Source organism: Talpa occidentalis, unplaced genomic scaffold, assembly GCF_014898055.3.
Source record: "Talpa occidentalis isolate TD23 unplaced genomic scaffold, MPIMG_talOcc4v2.1 talOcc4.6, whole genome shotgun sequence".
Lineage (NCBI taxonomy): Eukaryota > Metazoa > Chordata > Mammalia > Eulipotyphla > Talpidae > Talpa > Talpa occidentalis.
In genome coordinates this window covers 41,623,483-41,631,479 of record NW_023604972.1, presented here as the reverse complement: position 1 = coordinate 41,631,479, position 7,997 = coordinate 41,623,483, and positions in this window count along the sequence as shown.

Below are 7,997 nucleotides of genomic sequence, written 5' to 3'. Positions count from 1 at the left end.
CGACTTTTTCATGTCAGGTCTTATAATACCTTTTCCCCATACCTTGCTCTGTGTATCTCTTACACCTATTGATTCCTATCCTTTTATAACCTTTGTAAAAATTGGTGATCTAGTGAACAAACATGTCTCCTGAGTTCTGTTTCCTGATCTAGCAAATTAATTGAAACCGAGAAAACAATCCTGGGAGCTTCTTATTCATAGCTCATCAATGAACCAGGTTTTTTGAGAGAGCGGGCCCTGAGTCAGAGGACCCCAAGCAGGCTCCCTCTTAGTATCCTGCCTTGCATGAGAGAAGAATTCAACATCGAGACCAAAGTTACAGAAAAGCAAGCGATTTATTGAGAGGTAGGAGGAAGGACAGGAAAGTTCTCTGAGCAGAGAGAACTCTGAGTGGGTAGCCACCGAGGTGGCAAAAACTAGGTGCTTAATGGGTAGAGTGGGCAAGGAGTGGGGGCTTCGGCTGTTGAGTGTCTCCACGTTGTGTCTCTTGCTGATTGGCTGGGCCAACAGGATCTCGTAGGCTACTGAGCCTACTGAGTTTGCCCACGTTACCTGCCTACCTTTCCAAAACTAGCTTTGGTCCATTGCTTTAGCATTGTGTTACTGTGTCAGTGTTATGAATATTCTACTCTTTACTGGGCTGGAGGGGGCACCCTCATGGTTCCAACTGATTGTTTTTCAATCAGGCCAATAAATGGACTTGGGAACTTGGGGCACCCCGTTCCTAAATGACTGCCTATACCCATTTTCTAATTTCCTCCTTCACCAGAAGCATAGAAAGGGGCCTTCCTGGTGGCGCAAGAGGTTAAGCACAGCACTGTGAAGCAATCCGCAGCCTCTGCAGCACAAGTTTGATCCCTGGCAGGCCAGGGAGCTACCCACATGGCGCAGCAGACCTCTCCTGTCTCACTTGCTGCTCCCCTCAGCAGTGTGTTTCACTGTCTGCCTGTTCTGTTCCCCACTCTGTCTCTGCTGAATCCTCTCACTACCACCCCCACCCCCCACATCTCTGGCCTGTACCCCAGTTTTAGTATGCATAAATAAATAAATCTTTAAAAAAAAAGTACAGGTAATTATCTGGACTTGTTACTAGTGTTACAGGTTCTGACTCAAATGAGTGGGTTCTTTGTCCTCTGGGGAAAGAATCCGACTGGGGGGCCATAAAAAAGGCATGGAGCTTTCATCCCCCTCCAGGTGTGTCATTCCCCCGCAACTCATTTGTTCACCAACCCAGAAGATCTCCAAAGTCCCCACCTCCTGGGTTTTTATAAGGCTTCATTACTTAGTTAGGAATGATTAACTCATTAGCAACTAGCAATTGAACTCCACTACCAGCCTCTCTCCTCTTTCCGGAGGTCAGGGGGGTAGGGATAGGACGTTCCAATCTTCTAATCACATGGTTTCCCTGGCAACCCGCCCCCACCCTCAGGTGTTTTCCAGAAAGTTGTCCTTCATTACCATAATAAGAGGCATCCTTAAGAATTTCACAGTTGGGCTTTGTGGGAAGCTGTGAATTGCACATGAAAACCAAATACAATTTTGATGGATGTGAATTGTGTGGTAGAGTATTTATTAGTTACTCACCAGTTAAAGAAAAATACTTGTTTTTATTGATTATTGAATCCTACTAAAATCACTCTTTATTTTTGTCCCTTAACTTCATGATGCCGTTTCAGAATAATTCGGGAGCATCTAGAGAATTGATAATAAAAAAACCATATCTTGAATATTCATCCAAATAGATTCAGCAATTTTTGCATCCAAGGAAATGTGCTCATTTATTGAGTGTTAGAGAACAGACAGAAGCTGCACCTGTGATGCATATTCTTTTTGCTCCCTGAAGAGGGCGCTCAGTGAACTCAGTGTTTTTCCTCAATATGTTGCCAGGAAATTCCAGGTTCTTTGCCTGCCTCATGCCAATGAAGCCAAAAATGGCAAAGGACAGGCACTGAATCTTTAATGTGTGCTTTATTAGGTCTGCCAGCAAATCTGAGAAGGGCAGAACATCATGTTCCAAAGAAATCGTTTTTAACATCTCATCCTCTAACAGGATGTTTTATAGTGTGTTAAACAAAGACAGCTCACTCCACAATTATCAGCGAGCGGCCTTCATTCCAGACAGTTAACAACTTCTGGGAGTTTTATGGTGCCCCTTCTCCCTGACAGTTCCCCTTCTTCTTCTTTTTTTTTTTTTTTAAGATTTATTTATATAAGCACTGGGTACAGTCAGAAGCGCGGGAGGGTGAGAGAATTCACCAGAGCCAGAGCGGGGAGCAGAACAGGCAGAGGGACGAAGTACACTGCTGAGGGGAGCAGCGGGCGGCAGGAGAGGTCTGGGCGCCATGTGGGACCCTGACCCTGCGGTCCGGATCGAACCGGCGCTGCAGAGGCTGCGGGCAGCCTCGCGACCCAGCCCTCAACCGCTGTGCCATAGGCCAGGCCCCCTGACAGTTGCCCTTCTAATGGCATCCGGATTTACAGTACTTCACTCCTTTTGGGATGGCTCAGTATCTGACCGAAACGGCAACTATCACTCTTTCGGGTGCCTCCAAAACTTGGTAGTTCAGGGCCTCCCCTGGCGGCGCAGGCGGTTGAGCGCAGCTCTGTGAAGCTGTCTGCTGCCTCTGCAGCACCTGTTAGATGCCTGCCGGCGAGGGTCCCACATGGCGCAGCAGACCTCTCCTGTCTCGCCCACTGCTCCCCTCAGCAGTGTATTTCGTCAGTCTGCCTGTTCTGTTCCCCGCTCTGGCTCTGGTGAATCCTTTCACCCTCCCGCGCATCTGGACTGTACCCCACTTCTTGCATAAGTAAATAAATTAAAAAAAAAAAAACAACTTGGTAGTTCACTGAGAGCAAACAGGTCACACGTCAAGCAATGTGTGTACATGTAGATTCCTAAGCAATGCATGGTCCCTTTGCGTCCCTCTTCCTAGCCCCATCAGTTATGGCTGGTAATGGATATGCTGCTAATGGCACCCGGTAGACAGTGATTCAGCTGCAGGTGGAGTTAATTTGGCTTGTGCTCATGGGAGAAATCTCTGGTTCTCGGAGGATCTGCTGAAGAAGCAAAATTTGCCCCACGGACATCCTGCCTGGGCCCTTGGCTAATGTTAAATGCTCTATGCGCTGCTTCTACTTTCTTTAAAAAGAAACCCCTTTTGGTCCTCTCTGGTGGCACAAGGGGTTAAGCTCAGAACTATGAAGCAATCAGCAGCAAATGCAGCATGGGTTCGATCCCCTGATGGCTAGGGAGCAACCCACATGGTGCAGCAGACCTCTCCCGCCTCGCCCGCTGCTCCCCTCAGCAGTGTATTTCAGTCAGTCTGCCTGTTCTGCTCCCCACTCAGTCGCTGGTGGATCCTCTCGCACCCCTCCCGCCCCCCCGTACCTCTGGCCTGTACCCCGCACGTCTGGCTCTTGTATGAATAATCTTTAAAAAAAAAAGAAACCCCTTTTCCCTCACTCATATCTCTCAAGGATATTACATCTTAAGTTTCTCTTATTATTACTTACTTGTTTCCTGATGAAAGGAATAGAGCTCTGAATTCTATTTATTGGCTAGTGTGTTTGTAGAGGCTGGAAGGGACACTGAGCAGGTTTTCTGATCCAGCAGACCGGGTAAAAGAGGAGTCAGAGTCCTCAGTGGCTTTTGCAGGCTTTATTGGGATTTACCTGGTACACAATAGGTAAGGGTGCTGGGGGGCCGGGAGGCTGACAGTTCTCCCAGCCCCCAGCAAATCCTCATTCTATCTGGGCTCTCTGGCTTTCCTCTCTGCTTCTCTGCTCTCTGCTTCTCTGCTTCTCTTTTGGCTTCTTCTGGCGTCCCCATGACGTCGCCCTTAAAAGCCCAGTCTCAGCCCAGGTGAATCCCATCTACCTATGCCCACACCCTACTCCAGGTGCCCGCCATCAGGCATGCATTCAGGACCGCGAGGATCCATCATCTATCCTGATGGCGGGAGGGCAGAAAAACCTGACATTTTTCCTTACCCTACAGTGTTTTACCTTTTGTGGGGGATGGTTTGGCTCATGTTAGAAACAAAAACTTTCTCGGGTCAGATTTGATGATTGGTGAAAATTACCATCTATTTGTGATACATAAAAATAAAGTTAATACATTGTTAAAGTGATATAATTGTTTTAATCATAATAACATAACACCAGTCTTTAGCAAAGTCCCCATACTGGCAACAGCTATTTATTCCCTCTCTAAAGTGACAGAAAGATAGACATTTTGTAGACAAGCTTCAAGGCTCTCTAGATAGAGAAAAGTAGGATATACACTCTACAAAGACAGGCAGGAGTGACACAGTGATGACAACATGGAGACAGCTGCGCCGTAGCAGCCCAGGACACAGACTTGATCAGCTTTGTGACTTTGTATAAATCACCTACACTCTCTGTCTTAGGCACCTCGCCTATGAAATGGAAATAATCATTGCTTATAGTTCAAAGAGTTGTTGTGAGGAAAAACATAATGAATATAAGATGTTAGAACAGTGCCTGGTTGATAGTTAGTAATCAACAAATATTAGCCATCATAATGTCGCCAGAGCTTTAAAAGAACAGATTTTGGAATCAATCAGTAGTCATATATGCTCCATCACTAGTTGAATCTTGTCCATGGGTAGTTTTTTTGACAGCTCCCTGCTTTAGTTTACTCAATTATAAATGATAGTCATAGTACCTAATTCACAGAACTGCAAGGAATATTAAATGAGATACTACATATAAAATATTTAACATGGTTTTGGACTCATGGCATATGCTAAGCAAATATTAATTATATGAACTGGACTTCCATTACATCTGTAGATTAAGTTGGGGAGAACTGACACCTTAAAAATACTGAGTTTTTAATCCATGACTACAGCACATTCTCCATTTATGTAGATCTTTTAATTTTTATTTTATCAAATCATTTAGAAATGTGTTGTATTTTTCAGAATATATATTCTCTTCATGTTTTGGGGGGATATCTGAACAGATTTAAAAAAGTGATCTTTACATGAATTTATTATTAGGTAAAATATATCAGTGTTCACAGGCATGCAATGAACTGGTCTTAGGCAAAGTGACCGGTTATTGCTCTCACCTAGAATTAGATATTGTTAGGCAGCTAGAGAAGGGAGGGTGATGTCTAAAAAAAATTAAATGGCCAAGTATACCCAGCAGCCCAGGAAACACACGAGCTGAGATGGGGAGAGTCAAAAACGCCCAGAGTAGTGACTCTCACCCCAATCCACCAGCAGGGGGCTAAAGAGAGCAAGAAGCCCAGAGGGGGAATGGCAGACACCTGCCCCAACCTCTGCTGAGACTGATAAAACCACACCCCAGAGCACAGTGTGGGGTGGGGAGTGACTTAGAAACTCCTGCATGGATAGATAAACCAATACCCTGGGAGCGCCTGTGCAATGAACCCCAGAATGGGACAGAGTGAGCAGATCCTACACCCCGATTCAACAAGGGGTCCCCTACCATTCCTCACAGTTGTTCTGCTTGAAATCTTCTCACCAGGATCTCTGAAGTAACTTCTCTTTGCCTACACGTGCCTTTGAATTCTTTCATGGGCACACTTAGCACTGAGGAACCCTGAAACCCAAAAACATCCAGGGCCCCAGAACCCAGAAACAATATAATAGGGGAATTCATTAAATATTTTTCAATCAAATTGAGGATCATATCAATGTAAATATTTTCTTGTAATAATTTTTCATTATAGGTATACAACTTATTCATGTTTTACCTAGTTATTCCATGCACCTCTGTAATAGTCATGATTTGATCATAGATTTAATTTGATTGACTCATAATTTCAATTTTTGAGCTCAATGAGCCTTTAGAAATAAATCCATAATTTTGTTACATTGAAAATGCAACATTTGGGCCACCCTAGTGGCGCAGGCTGTTGAGCGCTGCAATGTGGGGCTGTCCGCAGCCTCTGCAGCGCGGGTTTGCTCCTGGTGGTCAAGGAGGAAACCCACATGGCAGCAGACCTCTCCTGTCTCGCGCCCTCTGCTCCCCTCAGCAGTGTATCTCATCAGTCTGCCTGTTCTGTTCCCCGCTCTGTCTCTGGTGACACCTCTCACCCTCCAGCGCATCTGCCCTGTACCCTGGCTCTTGTCTAAATTAAAAAAAAAAAAAAGAAAGAAAATGCAACATTTGGGCCTCCCTGGTGGCACAGCACAGCGGGTTGAGCGCAGTGCTGTGAAGCTGTCCGCAGCCTCTGCAGTGCCGGTTCCATTCCTGGCTGGCCAGGGAGATTCTCACATGGGGCTGCGAACCTCTCCTGTCTCGCCCGCTGCTCCCCTCAGCAGTGTATTTCGGTTCTTCTGCCTGTTCTGTTCCCCGCTCTGTCTCGGAGGAATTCTCTCATCCTCCTGCGCTTCTGGCCTGTACCCCAGTTCTTGCATAAATAAATAAATCTTAAAAAAATAAAAAGAAAATGCAACATTTACAAATTTCATGGTCTTGCCCAAGATCAATTACTGTTGAAAATAGGCCCAGAACTTGTTCTCTGCAATACAAAATGATCTATTTTATTCCTTTGTTTTACAAAGAGAAGGCAAGAAAAGTAATAAAACTTGGTCTGGACCTTAATCCTAAAAGCAATATCTGTATCCAAACACCAAGAAACCGAGTTTAATTATTTCCCTAAGTAACAGTAAGTATTTGAGTGTTTTTATTGACTCCACTGAGAAAAGATCTCATTATACCTACTCAGCTATCTACTGCCTCTTACTCTTTGTTGTCAGATTGATTTACTCAAGGCACAGCTCTGATTATATCTCATTCCAGCTCAAACACCAATGGTTCCTCATTTAGGAGAGAAAGAATCCCCAATCTGGCATTCAAGGCTTTGCATTCTGTTTCCAAACTTACTATCTAACTATAATATCCACTAGTCTCCCACCTACCAGTCAAATTTGAATATCTTTCACTTTTTTTATTGCTGAGTCATGAATCACACTGTTGCTTCTATTTGAAAATCTCTCCCTGTCACCCACCCCACTCTGACTGATCTGAAAGTGACATTTTCCTCTATTAAAGTCAATTATACTTTGTCTCTCTTGTATCTTGTGGCACTTATTATATTTTGCACAAGTTAAAGTTATTACATAAGCATTTTATTTCTCCTACTACTCTGAAAATTGAGAATAATGTTTTGTTATGTTCTGATACATCTTTGGTGAGCTGGTTTTTAGTGAACTGCTTTAGTCATATTTACTCAGACCTTTGCTAAATGCTTTTTCTTTCTTTTTTGCATTAAGAAATAAGTAAAAGGGGAAAATCATTGACTTAAAGAATTTTACAATCCTGTTGCTAAGACATACCAATAAATAAAAACTTTTAAATAGCAAAGCAATCGCTCCTAATTAGTGTCACTTCCTTCATCCACAGTTCCTTCATGAGGTTTCACAGTGCAGCCAGATCAATCCTTTGAAAATATTAGCTGGTTCTTCTTCCTCTGATCAGTGTCTTCCTTAAGTTTCCATTGTATAGTCTTAAAAGGACTAGAAGTCCCTCATGATCTGCTCTCCCTACTTGAACAGAGCCGCTCTCTGCATTCATCTTCTGACACCCTATGCCCCCCAACACAACACTCTACAGCTATATTGATTTCTATGCTGTTCTTTGAATGTGTCAACTTCTCCCCATGACCTTTATACATCTCATTCCTTCTGACTGGAATATTCTTCCAAGATGAATGGGTTCTCTCTTTTCCTTCACATGGTCTTCCTCAATGATCTTGCATAAAATAGCATTCCTCCAACATACCAGTTTTAGCTTCACCATTGAACTTATTGCCATGATGGGTCTTATATACACATTTGCTGATTTATTTACTGTGGAACTACTTTCTGTAGATTTCCTGCTTCATGAGGACAGATTCAGAAACTGCTCCTGACATGCAAAAGACACTAAATCACACTTGAAATCATGAATGAATAATAGAATTACTAAATAGCAAATGAGTTAACCACAATCTTGGAACA